This window comes from Sceloporus undulatus, chromosome 3, assembly GCF_019175285.1.
Source record: "Sceloporus undulatus isolate JIND9_A2432 ecotype Alabama chromosome 3, SceUnd_v1.1, whole genome shotgun sequence".
In the NCBI taxonomy this organism is placed as follows: Eukaryota; Metazoa; Chordata; class Lepidosauria; order Squamata; family Phrynosomatidae; genus Sceloporus; species Sceloporus undulatus.
The window spans coordinates 259,605,222-259,620,195 of record NC_056524.1 but is presented as its reverse complement, the minus strand read 5'-3'; the positions used below and the strand labels follow the sequence as shown (position 1 = coordinate 259,620,195).

Genomic DNA, 14,974 nt, shown 5'->3' with positions numbered 1-14,974 from the left:
AACTCAACAGCTGAACTAGTGCTTTGAATCCAGAATATCTGAGAACTGATTGCTGGCATCTCCAGTTGGGACAATATCACCAGATAGCAGAAAATTTGCAAGAAACCTGAGGAGAGTCATAGAATCCTAGAATCATAGAGATGGAAGGGGGCACAAGGGCAATAGAGTCCATCCTCCTGCTCAGTATGGGATCTTCAAATAAAGCATTCCAGAAGATAGTTGTCCAACCTCCTTTTGAAGATTCCAGAGAAGGAGACCCCATTACCTCTCTAGGCCATTGGTTCAATTGTTGAACCATTCTTACCATCAAGAAGTCCCTTTTAATGTTCAATTGAAATCTACGCTCCTGTAACTTAAAACCATTAGACCTGGTCCTACTCTCTAGTACAGCAGAGAATATGCCTGTCCTCTCCTCTCTGTGAGCCTTGGAGGTATTTAAATAATGCAATCAAGTCACTTCTCAGTCTTCCCTTCACCAAACTGAACATGCACTGTTGCTTCAACCTGTCCACATGTTTTCTTTTTCATACCTCTTATCATCCTTTTTGTCCATCTCTAAACCTGCTCTAACTTGTGTATTTGCTTTTCTTCGTTGTGTGCCTTCAAGTTATTTCTGACTTTTCATGGCAAGATTTGTTAAGAGGACGTTTGCCGTTGCCTTCCCCTGAGGCTGAGAGAGCATGACTTGCCCAAGATCACCCAGTGGGTTTCCATGGCTGAGCTGATAACTGAACCCTGGTCTCCAGAGTCACCACCCAACACTCAAACTAGTACTCCATGCTGGCTGTCTTGTCCATATCCTTCTTAAAACGATGAGTGGAATACAGAGGGAGTATAAGTTCCCTTGAGTTGGAAACCATGCTTCTATTAATGGAGGCTAAAACGAATTGTTTTTTTTTAAAAGCAATTAAAAATAAGTTAAAATTTTGAAGTTTGAAATTTTAATTTAAAAACTTCTGGGGCCTCTCCTTTCCCCTCCCACTGAGCTTCACCCCACTCCCACGATCTCTTAATGCATTTAAAGGGAAGCAAATGAATGCCCGTTTCTGCCAAAAGGTAGGTGTTTGAGGAGCAATGGTGTCACCCCCTCCCTTAGGGTGCCACCTGGTGTGGTCCGCACCCTAGTGATGCCACTGCTCAAAGGAAAGTAAAAACCTCTCTGAACAAATTGCCCAGAAACACCCATGATGGTTTGCCTTAGGTTTGCCAAAAGTTAGAAACAATTTGAAGACACACAGCAACAAATTTATACATGAATGAATTTTCCTCATTTATTTAGCCATCATGTTGCATGTGATTATGACATTCTTTTATTGCCTCTATTTTTAACTGTCTTCAAGATGAAATAAAAGTTCATGGAAGAACTAGAACATTCATTCCGTGTATCATTGGTTCATCTCTATGGCGTTATTTTAAATTCCTTATATTCTACTGAGGCATAAGCCCCCTTGATTTCAAAGGCATTTATTTCCAAATGAGTGTGTAAAAGGTTGAAGTGTCAAACACTGCTTTTTAAATTATAAGGCTGTCTGTGATTTTCTTGCTTTACATTTTAGTCTGTCTAGTTGGTACCATTTTGGAAATCTCAGACTGATTAACTTGCTGACACTTGACATGGAGCAGTTCTAATTAGATTTTAATTCTCATGCTGATAATGCCTGTGCGCACTAATTCTCATGTTACTTGAGTGTCACTGCTTCAGTAAATTGCTGTGTGTTGTTGTTGTGCATTTGATTTTTCATCGAGCCCTGAGATGAGACACTCACTTGAGGGGTTGATTGCTCCTGACAAGAGTCAACGTATTTCGGCTGTGAGGCTCCGACCTGTTTCACATATTCACAAGCCTTCTTCTGTGACAACTCTACACTTCAAAAGAGGTTGTGTGCTGAGAAAGAAGATGGGATTAATTTAGAAATATATTGCAGTGTATTCATTGCAGTGCGGATGTATGTGGAGTAAAATCCCCCCCCCCTTTAAAACTAGGATGCGGACAAAATGTTCCAGAAAAGCATTTCTTGATAATGTTCTGAATAGTATTTGATGAAAATAGTTAGCTGACCATCTACTCCTTCTCTTAGTCCATTGGTGCTTTCAGTTACCAATGAACCAATGACTCATTCAAGACTGTATGAGCTGCAGTTTCTCAAAAGTGATTCAACCCTCCCCAAACTGTTGGAGAATTTCACTTTTCCTTGTCAGGAATAGAGTGCACTGGTAAGTATAAAACTCTGCCAGGTTTAACTGAGTGCTTCCCTTTTCTTTGTGCTCTTTCCTTACTTCTAGTGCTGGAGTGCCCACTTCAGGCATTTTTTAGCATAGTGATGATGGGTGTGATGGTCAGGCAGCAACTGGCTGTGTTTCAACAAAAAGAAACTGGCATCACCTCTCAATACTTCCTAGGGAACCCTGGAGGACCTCCAGTGACCATGGGGGAATGCCCTAATGCCAGGAAAGTAAGAGTGGAGAGGGTCAGTATGGCTACCCTGGGCTAAATATCATCTATGGCTGGAATCAATTGGCAACAAACTCTAGATTACTGTACCTATAGTGCTTTTTCTTTTGGATAGAACACAGGGAGATACTCACCAGTCCCTTGCACATAGTCCCAAACTACCCCTCCCAGCAGTCATCAACTCCTGAGGGGCTTCTACTATGGGAAGGGAAGGAAGGAGTCACAAAGTGACTCAGAAGCAGCAATGGCTTCACTAGGTTTGGTGTTTCCTGGTGTGGTAGCTCATTGTATTAACTCCACATTAACCACCGCCCATACCACACCATACAAAATCTACAGTAAACATAACAGTGCTTATGAGATACCCTCTTGTTAGAGACATGATTGGCATCATTCCAGTACCAAATAAAACATGGTTCTTATTAAATCTTTTGAGACATGGCAGGGTCTTTAAATTATACTTATTGCTTTAAATTGTTTTAAAATGTTCAGATTGATTTTATAGGACACTGCCCTGAGATCCTTGGATCCAAGGTGGAATGTAAATATTTTAATAAACAACAAATAGGAAAACAAACAAAGCACTGTACCAGTACCTCTCCTTGACAGCAGCTTGGGGGAGGATGGGTTCACAAAGCTGTATATGTAAATCATTATGCTCAACATGCATGATACTAGATCTCAGCCATTGTATTTTGCCCAAAACATTGTATTCTGCACAAGAAGCATGATAGTGAAGCAAAATGCAAGGCCTTGTGTACAAAAATATTATAATTTTGAGCCAAAATACATGCTAAGAGGATTTTTGGAAAAAATGTCCTGAAATACAAAATAAACTAAATAATAAAATGCGCAAAACTCTCACCTAGCAAGGAGGAAACATTTGAAATATTTTGTTCTCATGTGCAAAAACAAAGGCAGAGAAGAAACAGAATGTTTACATCACTAATACATGCACATGCATGCATATGTGTATACATACACATTCCATGATCTTAGTTCACACACACACACACACACACACACACACACACACACACATATATCTCATGTGTTAGACCCCCATTCAGCTGTAGACCATCTCTTATATGTGCTACCTGAATAGGCATGTTTGATGAGGAAGCAGGGGATAGCCCTTCTCGGTGGCTGCTCCCAGGCTATGGCACTCCTTCTGTAGGAAGCCTATTTGGCCTCCTCCCTATTCTCTTTTTCCAGCAAATGAAGATGTTTTTATTCAGGCATCCTTTGAATTTTAATTATGAACCAACAGCATATGTGTCATGATGTGCATTATATTTTAAAATCTTTTACCGAATATTATGTTTCAAATGTTTTTAATTGTGGGTTTTTAAAAATTATATTGTTCTTTGATTTTTTAACTTTCTAATCAAACATTTTAGTTTAATTTTTATTAAATTATTGTCAGCCACCTTGAATCCTATCTTCAGAGAAAGGCAGGATCTAAATTCAATCAATCAATCTTTGCCTTTATATGGAAAGGCAACAGAGGACTGGAGCAGATGGCCAGGAAAAAGCAGCTTTGGAGGCATGTGTCATCTAAATGCCCCACCTTTATAATGGTTGGGGATGACTTTATTTGGCCCATCTGTCCCACTTCAGAGAAAGTGAGAACTGTCTGAGTTTGTGAGAGGTTAGCCATGATGTAAAAGGGGAACTGAACTGGTGCAGTAAACCTATAGAGGAGGTAGGGATGGATTCCTTGGAAGAGCTATCACCACTTCCTATCAGCTGGCTTTAGTAGTCTGGGTAATAGGTGAGTTATTTTTCCTCCTTCCCCATTATTTTTTCCTTCTTCTTTCCTCTTGTAGTCATGATGGGGAATTTACTATGCAGTCTAAAATGATGCAGCTGACAGCTTCACTTGAGACATGACAGGGAGACCAAGTGGTTTGGGATCCTGTGAACCTTTACCTGTCCTGACAATGCCTCCTTCCCAAAAATTCTTGTGTCTTCACTCCATTAATGGAACAGTATTGTGAGAAATTTACATGCACAAAGCTTTCCAAGTCTTCCCACCACCATGTGGCTTTTAGATTACTCTCAGATTACACCCTACACGGATGTGTACTATGATTCAGTAGATGTGTTCACCAGTGTTTTATCTTGTCTAGATCTTCATTATTTCAGGACTTGAAAGAAATTTGCTATCGGTGACAAAGTTAAACAAAAGGAGCAACACCAACTAGCTGAGATGCAGAACAAAAATAAGAATAGAGCTTGGATGAATTATGAATGTCAAGCACATCCTGGATCTTAAGTTTTCTACATCTCTTTTTGCTCAGCTATACAAAGCAGAAGATTAATCACTCCCTGCTAACAAGCCTCCTGGCTCTAGCAAGTGTGATATAAATAAATTGGTTTTCTTGCTGATTCTCAGCAAATCTGTTTGTCTCTGCCCATCTGCTCCTTCCAAACTAAAAATGACCATCTCATGTGTTGGCAGTCCAATCGTCAATGCATTTAGTCAAAAGGTGAGATCTATCCATTTTTCATTGGTTTGTTTCCCAGAAAGATACACAACAGTTCCAAAAAATTGGGAGTTATAGAGGTATTATTATAAACAGATAAATATGATGGCTGGCATCCAGTTCAACAGTTGCAAAATGACCCTCCCCCCACCTCCCAATTTACCTTGCAGCCTGGCAGCATTCCAAATAAAGCATTTCTGAAGTGCTAAGGATTGGGGTGCTGGAAAATGATGTCTGTAGCACTCTCCTTTTCATGGGTACTTGGCAGGTTTCCCTCCAGCTGCCTGTTCACAATGCTGGAAGAGTAATGTAGATGTAATTTCCCAATGCTCCAGTCTCCACTACCATGAAAAGAGGGATGCTGCCAAGGTAGAAAGCTAAGGTTTTATTTTGAGAGGCAGACATAAATACAAAGATGGACCTCCATTGTCATTATTACACTGATAACACAGGATCTCAGCCATTATAAAGCCTAGACTGTAAAGCATAGATGTTGCCACATATCAGCATTGGGTGTATAACATGAGCAACAAAGATTAAACTGTCTCACTGTGAATGGTCTCACTGTAAAATCTATAGATGGTAAAGAAAACGCCAAACCAAATTGTTGGTTGAGCAATAGAAGTATGACCAAGGTGAGTCCCTGGGGCAAGACTGGGGTGGGGAGGTTGAGGTTCTGATTCTGGAACCCTCTGGGAACCACAGAGAATGGCAAGAATGCCCATCAATAAAAGAAGCGAACCAGAAATCCACTGTAGATTTTGAAAAATGGAGATGTTTGTATGTGTGGGTGCTGAACAGTGCTGGTCTCCCCTGTCAAATTATTTAAAAGGTACATTGCTACTCTTGGAGGTTGCCTAGGGCCTTATCAGTCATTAGTATAATAATTCCACTCAAACTGTATCAACTGTATTCTGTGGAATCATGGAATTTGTAGTTTGGTGAAGCACTAGAGTCCATTGCTGAGAGTTTTAAATACCTCTCCTTAAAGTACAAAGCCCAAGAGTCCATATGATAATGTCATGGCAGTTACAGTGGAATCATAGTGGTATAACTGTGTTGTGTGAAAAGAAAACCAGGAGAGAAAATTCACCAAAAGAAAGTTTTTTTCTTTGCCCCCAAAAGAAAGATCTGAAGAGTCGGAAGGACTGAAGGCCACTTCTCCCGCTTCCTGCCTCATGTGATTTTTTTTTTTTTTGGTCTTCATCAGAACTCTTCACCAGGCTAATGCCACCTAACCTGATGAAAAAATCTGGAGAACTCAAGACCTTCACAAAAAGTATCGGGAGCAGGGTTGCAGTTAAGGATCACCCAGGCTCTGAGGCTTCTGGACAAAAACCTAAGACCTCAAGTGTCCTTGGTATGGCATTAATATAATAATACTAATAATAATAGGTTATTTAATACCGCCAATTACTGGGAATCCGCGCGGTTTTTTTTTAAGTATTATGTTATAATACTTATACTTAAGTATACTTAGATTAAGTATTATGCATTCAATCCCAGTGAAAGTCCACAGCTTTTCATTTAAACACACACCACACACAGATATATTTTCCAGTTGGCAATTAAAACAGAAATCTCAGCTAAAGGTACTGTGCCCTTTAAGGGGTTACATTTAACCTTACCTTTAGCTTCAGGCAAAACGGAGTAGAAGGTGAGCACTTCCACAGTGACCAGTAGAAAAGGAGGAAGGTTCCCAAGAAAATGCATAACCCCACTTTGCAAGTCTTTAAGCCCATCAAAACTGGAGAATCTGCACTCTGATCTCCTGCCTGGAGATGGCCCACAAAAACTGGAGAGTCAGGGCCAGCCTTGGGATCATTCAGTCTTAATTGGGAGTGTCAGCAGAGATGCACACTTCTTTGATAAATTCTGCAAGTTCCTGCTGTCTGGGAACTTGCTTTGCTTTCTGATTACTTCACACAGATTTCTTTACAAAAGCAGCAAACACCAAATGTCCTGTATTTGCAAAAAATAGGATGAAACCATATGCTAGCCTTTTTTCATTCCCCTCCAGCAGCTGATTTGTTTTGCTTTGAATTAATTAAGTTGCACAAACAAAACCATCAAACATCCTTTCGAGCCTTTGTAAATTGCTTCTTTTTACAGAACTGCTCTTCACTTTTTGTTCATATTACAAGCGGCTTTTTTTTTTTTTTTTTTGCAAAGCTGGTGCATTTGAGAAAAGAAACCAGCTGAATTCCCTTGGAGAACCAAACCTTTTGCCTCATCCCCATTTGCTTTTTCCTCGGGCAATAATATCATGATCCGAGGCGCTAAAATCCTCTATCTCTCCTTGCCTGAGTTTCTGTCTTCAATCAATGGTCTCAAGGAAAGGAAGACAAAGAGCTAAACTCTGTGATATTTTACAAGAAAAATGACAATTTTTGCAAGGGATTCCATATTTTATGGAACTGAAATCTTCTTCACCACCCATTTCATTATTTTCACCCTGCTGATAGCATCAATCATAAAAATGGAACTTCAAAAGATTGTCCAAATCCTAACCACCCACATTGTGCTCCTCTCAGGTTCTATAGAAAGGAGTGCTCCAAGGCTGCTTTTGTAGCTTTCATCCATAGAATCATAGATCAGAGTTAGAAAGGCCCCATAGGCCAGCCAGTTAGAGTATCCCAAGTAGGTGGTTGTCCAGGCTGTTTCTAAAACTCCAGAGAGCGGTAGCAGAAAACAATCCTGCACCCTGGTTATGTGGCAGTCCTTGGGTTTAAGATGTCACCTCTTCAGGTCCCCATAATGCCCTTTTTGGCCTCCAAAAGAGGGAATTTCCATTTCTGGAAAGCACCTTTTAATTGAATTGTAGGGTCTCTTCCCACAGCTGAATGTCAAAATATAGTATATCCATTTTCAAATCCAGAAGTCATCCATTGACAACATCTGGATTGTTCTGTTTGTGGATTTGGATTTTGGCAGTCCATTTCTATAAGTCAATGTACACTTGCCCTAAAACTGAGATCTGCTGTGTCACCCCTGTTATGATATCCTATTCTTTTTGAGCCCCAGATGCAGGCATCATTGATGTTATTCTGGAACCAAGTAAAATAATGGCTTTGGCTAGAGACTTTGGTGCACAGTCCAAATCTGGCGTATGCATGATTTTAAATAATTGAAACTGTTTTTTAACTGGTTTACGTAATTGTTTTAACTTGTCAGCTGTTTACGATACACTTTTATATTGTTAAATTAATCTTTGTAGTTTTCATTATTTTAGATTGTTAAAATTTACATACAGCTTCATTTATATACCACTTCATACTGAACTAGCAGTGCCTGAGCGGTTACAAGTATAAGCTAATTGCCCCAACAACAATGGGTACTCATGTTAGCGACCTCGGAAGGATGCAAGCCTGAGTCAAGCTTGAGCCTTTGTTGGTCTTGACTCGCAACCTTATGGTTTTGAGTGAGTGGATGCAGTACAGGCATTTAACCACTGCACCACCAGGGCTTATTAATTAATTAATTATTAAGTAATTGTCCTTGGACCTAGAGTGAAATATAATATTTAACAATAAGTAAATAAAGGAACCTCTGAGGGATCACAGGATCAGAAAATTGTCCCCTGGAGCAGTCACTTTTGCTGGTCCTGGCCTGAAAGTGAAGCTTAAGGGAGATTTCACCTTCAAGATAACTAGAAACTCAGGTCAGAAAACAACAAACTAGCAAATTAATCCTGGATTAATACAACCAGCTCCTATCTTGAAGTTTTGGAGTGAGCCTACTGGGAACATGAGCTTCCCAGTATTTGTTGATTTCAATAGGATTTTATTCCCACAATTTGGCTCAGCAGTTAAGACACTGACTCTGATGATTGCAAGATCAGCGGTCAGCAGTTTGAGACCCAAGTGCCATGTGATGGGGGAGCTCCCATCACTAGTTCCAGCTTCAGCCAACCAAGCAGTTCAAACACAGGTAAAAGTGCAAGTAGTAAATAAGGTACCACTTTCGTGGGAAGGTAACAGTGTTTTATGCAGTCATGCTGGCCATATGACAATGCTGGCTTCTCTCAGTTTAATAATGGAAATGAACACTGCCCCCTAGAGCCAGACACAACTAGAACAGCTTGTCAAGGGAAAACCTTACCTACCTTTAAAGACTATTTTGTTTATGTATGCATTTGAAAATGGAGAGGGGAGATGAAGGAATGTCCACAAACTGCATGGTTGAGATCCTATCTTGTGCTCATGTAGTTTAAATCTCCATCATGTAGTTACACAGTGTTTACATCATATTTTGCAAAATACAGAATTGAGGGGGAGAGACGAGGCCTGGCCTGGCAAGACTAAGAGCCCTCTCCCCGACCACCATCTTGAGGGGGAGAGGAGAGGCCTGGCCTGGGAAGACTAAGAGCCCTCCCCCCGACCACCATCTTGAGGGAGAGGCGAGGCCTGGCCTGGCAAGACTAAGAGCCCTCCCCCCGACCACATCTTGAGGGGGAGAGGCGAGGCCTGGCCTGGCAAGACTAAGAGCCCTCCCCCGACCACCCATCTTGAGGGGGAGAGGCGAGGCCTGGCCTGGCAAGACTAAGAGCCCTCCCCCCCGACCACCATCTTGAGGGGGAGAGGCGAGGCCTGGCCTGGCAAGACTAAGAGCCCTCCCCCCCCGACCACATCTTGAGGGGGAGAGGCGAGGCCTGGCTGGCAAGACTAAGAGCCCTCCCCCACGACACCATCTTGAGGGGGAGAGGCGAGGCCTGGCCTGGCAAGACTAAGAGCCCTCCCCCCGACCACCATCTTGAGGGGGAGAGGCGAGGCCTGGCCTGGCAAGACTAAGAGCCCTCCCCCCCGACCCCCATCTTGTGGGGGAGAGACGAGGCCTGGCCTGGCAAGACTAAGAGCCCTCCCCCCGACCACCATCTTGTGGGGGGAGACGAGTCCTGGCCTGGCAAGACTAAGAGCCCTCCCCCGCCCACCATCTTGAGGGGAGAGACGCAGCCTGGCCTGGAAAGACCAAGAGCCCTCCTCCCCGACCACCATCTTGAGGGGGGAGGACGGGCCTGGCCTGAAAAGACCAAGAGCCCTCCTCCCGACCACCATCTTGAGGGGGGAGACGAGGCCTGGGGCCTGGAAAGACCAACGAGCCTCTCCTCCCGACCACACCATTCTCGAGGGGGAGAGAGTGCCTTGCATTTTTTTTTTTTGTATTGTATTGCAATTTTTATTGTACACCGCTTGATCATTGCGGAATAGCGTCTATCTATAATAAAACTTATTATTTTTTATTATTATTCAACTCGCTGTATATCTGCTAAATATTTATTGTCTCGTTGTTCAATAGGAAATGGACAGTGATAGAATAGGTTTACTTTGGTGCCGTTGATATCGCATCACTTTCTATGACTATGAGCAAGCAACCATATCTTAGTCTTAGGTTCTTCCACACTGCAATATTACTGCAGTTCGACATCACTTTAATTGTCACACTCCATCCTATGGAATCCTGGGGTTTGTAGATTGTTGTGGCACAAGAGCTTCCTGACAGAAGGCTAAATATATGACAAAACTACCAGTTCCAGAATTCCATAGCACTGACTCATGTAGTTAAAGTGATTTCAAACTGTATTAATTCTGCAGTGTAGATGCGCCTCCGATTCCCATCTGTAAAATGGATGTGAGTAATCTACAACTGGGGGATAACTGGACAATAAAAATAGTAAAGTAGCTTATAAAATATTTGCATTGTAGGTAAATGTTACATTATAGGTGCATTTCCCCCCCCCGACTTTAAAGGTTAATATCCACCACCCTGTTAAAATGATCTCTTTAGCTGCACCAGCAAACTGCTTAAACATTTAAAGATTTTAGAAAGCTGCGTTTTGAAAAGCACTGTGCTTTCAGCTCTTATTAGTGTCTTTTAGTATTCACATTGAACTCTGAAGATCTCACTTGCCTCCCCTTCTGTTAATTAAGATTAATGGCTTGGTTTAGCAGTGTACTTTATGCATGGAAGGAGACCCAATCAATTGCTTTTCAGGACAGGGTCCTCATCTGTTTCAGTCACTGACGTTACAGCAGTTTGAAATTAACACAAGCCAAAGGCAGTCAACACATCCGTGAATCACACTACTTTTTGTGTGTGTGAGTTTTTCACTTGTGAGTAGAACAGTGTGAACTGGGCGGGGGGGGGGGGATTCAGGCTGAGTTGTAGGAAGTGTCATAGTGGAACTACTGAATATGTCTAGAGAGTAGGGAAAGGGGCCAGTTAGGAACTGAAGGAAGAGCAATCTCAGGGCAAAAACATTGCCTTGAAAAGTATCTATTTATATTTCCCTCATTTGTTCAAGTTTATTTTTATTTTTTGATTGGCATTTTCTGTGCCACTGTGTGTGACAGCACCAGGGATGTCCTCTTGAAATATCACCAGAACCTGTCCCTGTGAGGTCATCCTGGTTCTAGGGTATAATCCTGAATTTCAGGCCTGGGATAGTCCTTACCTGGAGATGATACCCCTTAGCTAATACTGTGCAAATCTGGTAGAGTGGCTATATGAAATTTGATAATCCAATTTTAGTCACACAGTTCACAAAGATGGCCTAAAGAAGTCCTTTCAGCCTTAGACTGCCATGTGCAACACAGAATGCTAACATTGACTTGTGTAACAGGACTGCCATAAAGATTTCTAATGTAAGTGAAGCTGTTTGAACAATCTATGAAACAATAATTAACAAAAACAGCAACAAAAACAATAATTAACAAAAACAACAAAAATATATTCTTGTTGTTGAGTGCAGATTAAAAATAAATATTTAATATTTAAATAAATATTAAAAATTAATATTAACAGAATCTAATGAAGTCATCCCTTCAAGTCCATGGACTTGAAATCTGTGGACTTGAAAATCCACAGATGGGTGACCACCATTAACCCTAATGGGGTGCCTTCCTGTGGCACACACCTCGCATGCACATGCCCCATTCAACTCTATGGGGCTTGAATATGAGCAAGTTTTTGAACTCGGGGGGGGGGGGTTCCAGCATGCATCCCCCACAAATTCCAAAGGGCGACTGTACACTGTACATTCAAAAAAATAAAAAGACTGAAAGAAGAGAAAGACAGAAAAGAAAAAGAAAAAAGAAAATAAAAGATATACAATTAATATAAAACAGGACTCTGACTCCCCAATCCTGATTCCAATGAAAAGAAAAATAAGAGAAAAAAGAATAAGAATTATTATTCCACCAACAGAGATCCAGCTAACTAATCCTGTTAAATTTACTAAAAGCCATTAGCACAGATTATTACACTGTTAGATTTCTTATTGCTCAAAAAATACATTGTTTTTTTTTCAGAAACTCTTCATTTGGTTTATCCTTTAAAACCCATGTTAATTTGGCCATTTGGTTTAACTCTGCAACCTTAACCATCCATTCTTCCATTGCTGGTACTTCAGTCAATTTCCATGTTTGAGCAAACAACATTTTTCCTCATGTTGTTATATAGACATAATCCTTATTTACTCTCAAGGTCTTTGTCCATAATATGCAATCAAATATTTTGGGTAACATTACAAAATCTACCTTTACTTTTCTTTGGATTAACATTTAAATCTTAGACCAGCTTCCTTTAATCTTCCTACAAGTCCACCACATGTGAAAAATGAGCCCTTCTTCTCTTGAACATTGGTTTGAAACATTCTAAGACATTTTTGACAGCTTATTTGGGGTTAATTATGATCTAAACATCATTTTATATAGGTTTTCTTTTAAATCACTGCACATAGAAAATTTTATATCTTTAGATCACATTTGGCTTCATTTGAAGTTTTTTAAGGCAGAGCCTAGGTGGCCCACCTCCCTATATATCGCTGGGGATCCTTTCCAACTAGAAGGAGCTGTGCAAAGAACTGTGTCACAGAAATAATCCCCCAGCTTCCACTGTGGTCAAATAAATCTGTTTTGTTTTCTCCAGCATTTGATTTATAAAATATTTTTTGCATTACATTTATGAAAAAATTGCAAATGTTAGTAAGTTTTTTCCCCAAAAGCAAATCAAACAAAATTTAACACCAGCCATATAAACAAGGTATAGTTGTATGAATATGAAGGCAATCATATTGTTCCTCCTGCCAGGAGATGTTAAAGACAAACATCCTGTCAGAAAAGGAGGTGATGATTCTAACTTGACACCACAAACATTGCTGGACAGACAGTGACTAAAACCATATTTTAAAATTCCTGCATTGTTTTTTGAAAACATCTCAATTTCTATCAAATGTACGGAGAGCTTTGTGAATTTTCTAAAAGTTTTGCCAAATAAATGAAATGGATTGAAAATCTCTCAACCACTCATCCTTAGGTGCCACTATTTATCAAGTCACTATCAGAATGTGAAAGCTGGCTATCAAGAAAGGACACACATATCAAGGAAGGACATATATAAATAGGAATGGATATTTTTCTTTGATGCAGTGTGTCAACTTGTGAACTGGAGTGAAGTCAGTACCATGGCTTCTGTATGGTTTAGACAGTTTGAATATGTACCTAAATAAAAACAATGTTGATTGATCAGCTCCAAATTTTGTCTTCAAGGTTAAGGTTTCTAAGTAGCTGGTCCAGATGCAAACCAAATAAGTACAATAAATCTGATTTGAGGGGCTATTTTTCTTGTACTAGATTTCTTTTTTATAAAAATGGGGCAGGAAATAGCCAAGAAAAAAGTGAGCCTTCCTCCTCTTTTTAAGGTACTTGAAAAACACACCCTTGTATTTCACTACTACAAATGAAAAAAGAGGGATGAAAGAGGGATTTAAACAACACTCTCTTGAATATTGTAGCATTTTATAAGGCTAACATATAAGAGGAGCAACCCACAGATGTGTTAATCCATTCTTTGATGGGAGGAGTGTGGGAATATAACATTCCATGCGGCCTTGTGCAGCAAAGAAAGTTCAGCTGAAAGAAATCTGAGAAAAATACTGTGGTAATTTTCAGGGGGTTTCTGTTGCCAAGGAAACATTTTCTTTAAAGGGGAATGTGTGGGGAATAGCAGACTTTATATGGCCTGTCTCTCAGGCAACTGAGGCAGCTTAAGAGAGATAGAAACCCTTAAGAAGTCATTTCAAAGTTGTACATAACTGAATATTTATCCCGTTAACACAAACAAACCATAAACAATAACACTCAGAAAGTATTTCAGTGCCACGGTACAGTCAGGAACATTAGGCCAAGGAAAGGAGATAACTGGACCTTGCAGAGATGAAGCAGAGCAGTTGAGAACCAGTTAATGGGGAATTGGCACCCAAAGGCTACTTGGATTCAACGGCTGATTCATTATGTACAACCATACTTGTGTTCAAGGTGAGGCAGGGCAGGGGTACAAATCTTCACTTGTTTCAATCTCACACACACAAAGGAAAGAGTTCAAAAGTTTTCTCACGGCTTGTTGAAATTATGAGAGCTTTCAAACACTGATCTTTTTTTTGTATCATACTGTTGTACCATAATAATCATCCATCAAATGTCAAGCATAGTATGGTTTGCCAGATTGTACAGATACACGTATGAACAAAACATGAAGACAATAAACCTTTATTACTGCTGCTCTCCAATAACTATTATTCAATAGCAAACTGCCTGTGAACATGAAGTATTATAGCGCGTCCTTGCCTTATGCGGGGATGCGTTCCAGACCTTACCCTTAGTGCGCCATGTAAGACAAGTTCCAGGTGTGCTTGAGCCCCATTGAAATAATGGTGCTCATGCACACAGTGTGGTGCTGAGTGCACGCCATGGGAATGTGCATCATTGATTCTTTGTCACATGGCTTTCAGCATAAGCTGAAAGCTGTGTATGGCACGCCTGTGTGTGACATAGGCATACTGTATAGCCCTGATATGTATCTGTCTTTCTATCCGTCTACCCACCCACCACCACAATCAGATTTCTTTTAATTTTTTTGTTTTTTATTGTTTTGCTTGGTAAAGTGCTATATAAAGCCTACAGTTCTCTATAAAATAAATGGAATAACAACAACAACAACAACAACAACAACAACAACAACAACAACAACAACAACA

At 40.5% G+C, this 14,974-nt stretch overlaps 1 long non-coding RNA gene across 1 annotated transcript in view; it reads right to left on the bottom strand.

Annotated features, from left to right (window-relative positions):
* Positions 1–1,275: 1,275 nt before the first annotated feature.
* LOC121927309 overlaps positions 1,276–14,974 on the bottom strand; it is a 17,350-nt gene continuing 3,651 nt past the window's right edge. Inside the window, exons 3-4 of the long non-coding RNA XR_006103173.1 lie at positions 5,105–5,237; positions 1,276–1,885 (exon numbers count right to left, since the gene is read on the bottom strand). This is a non-coding gene — a long non-coding RNA (uncharacterized LOC121927309). The remainder of the gene's footprint in view (positions 1,886–5,104; positions 5,238–14,974) is intronic.